A 2,500-nucleotide genomic window follows, 5' to 3' on the forward strand; every position below is an offset into this window, starting at 1 on the left:
GCAAAAAAGTGCCCGATCGCCTGGAACTGTCAGGCGGATTCGGCTCCCTGGAATTTCCTCATTCTGGTTCTTTTTCACTTTTTGTCTCTTTTGCGACATCTAGTGGGCAGGCTGCATTACTGCAACCGGGGACACCTCAAAACGCTTGGAACTGGGGAGCGGGCTCAATTTACAAACGTTTTGCGGGTCCTGGAAGTCAAAATTGTGACTTCTGAAAACGACTAAGTATCAAGGACTCATCGCGCGAATCGCTCTGGAACTGAAATCGGATGCGCGCACTGACATGCTCCCCTCTCTGGAAGTCTGACACAAGTTGAAAAATTTTCTAAGTCCCCAAAAATTTTTTTTTTCAACTTTTTTTCAATTTTCCCCCTGTGGGATATATATTTTACCCACACTTTTGGAGCCCTCCTGGGATGCCCTCTAACATACTAGAACCTCATTTTGTGGAAGTTTTCACAAAATTGTGAAATTTTCCAAAAAGTCAGAAATTTTGCAAAAACGACTAAGTATCAAGGACTCATCGCGCGAATCGCTCTGGAACTGAAATCGGATGCGCGCACTGACATGCTCCCCTCTCTGGAAGTCTGACACATGTGTGAAAATTTTCTAAGTCCCCAAAAATTTTTTTTTTCAACTTTTTTTCAATTTTCCCCCTGTGGGATATATATTTTACCCACACTTTTGGAGCCCTCCTGGGATGCCCTCTAACATACTAGAACCTCATTTTGTGGAAGTTTTCACAAAATTGTGAAATTTTCCAAAAAGTCAGAAATTTTGCAAAAACGACTAAGTATCAAGGACTCATCGCGCGAATCGCTCTGGAACTGAAATCGGATGCGCGCACTGACATGCTCCCCTCTCTGGAAGTCTGACACATGTGTGAAAATTTTCTAAGTCCCCAAAAATTTTTTTTTTCAACTTTTTTTCAATTTTCCCCCTGTGGGATATATATTTTACCCACACTTTTGGAGCCCTCCTGGGATGCCCTCTAACATACTAGAACCTCATTTTGTGGAAGTTTTCACAAAATTGTGAAATTTTCAAAAAGTCAGAAATTTTGCCAAAAACGACTAAGTATCAAGGACTCATCGCGCGAATCGCTCTGGAACTGAAATCGGATGCGCGCACTGACACGCTCCCCTGTCTGGAAGTCTGACAAAAGTTGAAAAATTTTCTAAGTCCCCAAAAATTTTTTTTTTCAACTTTTTTTCAATTTTCCCCCTGTGGGATATATATTTTACCCACACTTTTGGAGCCCTCCTGGGATGCCCTCTAACATACTAGAACCTCATTTTGTGGAAGTTTTCACAAAATTGTGAAATTTTCCAAAAAGTCAGAAATTTTGCAAAAACGACTAAGTATCAAGGACTCATCGCGCGAATCGCTCTGGAACTGAAATCGGATGCGCGCACTGACATGCTCCCCTCTCTGGAAGTCTGACACATGTGTGAAAATTTTCTAAGTCCCCAAAAATTTTTTTTTTCAACTTTTTTTCAATTTTCCCCCTGTGGGATATATATTTTACCCACACTTTTGGAGCCCTCCTGGGATGCCCTCTAACATACTAGAACCTCATTTTGTGGAAGTTTTCACAAAATTGTGAAATTTTCAAAAAGTCAGAAATTTTGCCAAAAACGACTAAGTATCAAGGACTCATCGCGCGAATCGCTCTGGAACTGAAATCGGATGCGCGCACTGACACGCTCCCCTGTCTGGAAGTCTGACAAAAGTTGAAAAATTTTCTAAGTCCCCAAAAATTTTTTTTTTCAACTTTTTTTCAATTTTCCCCCTGTGGGATATATATTTTACCCACACTTTTGGAGCCCTCCTGGGATGCCCTCTAACATACTAGAACCTCATTTTGTGGAAGTTTTCACAAAATTGTGAAATTTTCCAAAAAGTCAGAAATTTTGCAAAAACGACTAAGTATCAAGGACTCATCGCGCGAATCGCTCTGGAACTGAAATCGGATGCGCGCACTGACATGCTCCCCTGTCTGGAAGTCTGACAAAAGTTGAAAAATTTTCTAAGTCCCCAAAAATTTTTTTTTTCAACTTTTTTTCAATTTTCCCCCTGTGGGATATATATTTTACCCACACTTTTGGAGCCCTCCTGGGATGCCCTCTAACATACTAGAACCTCATTTTGTGGAAGTTTTCACAAAATTGTGAAATTTTCCAAAAAGTCAGAAATTTTGCAAAAACGACTAAGTATCAAGGACTCATCGCGCGAATCGCTCTGGAACTGAAATCGGATGCGCGCACTGACACGCTCCCCTGTCTGGAAGTCTGACAAAAGTTGAAAAATTTTCTAAGTCCCCAAAAATTTTTTTTTTCAACTTTTTTTCAATTTTCCCCCTGTGGGATATATATTTTACCCACACTTTTGGAGCCCTCCTGGGATGCCCTCTAACATACTAGAACCTCATTTTGTGGAAGTTTTCACAAAATTGTGAAATTTTCCAAAAAGTCAGAAATTTTGCAAAAACGACTAAGTA

The sequence above is a fragment of the Phyllobates terribilis genome, unplaced genomic scaffold (genome assembly GCF_046119375.1).
Source record: "Phyllobates terribilis strain yellow unplaced genomic scaffold, ASM4611937v1 Scaffold_3523__1_contigs__length_76508, whole genome shotgun sequence".
In the NCBI taxonomy this organism is placed as follows: domain Eukaryota; kingdom Metazoa; phylum Chordata; class Amphibia; order Anura; family Dendrobatidae; genus Phyllobates; species Phyllobates terribilis.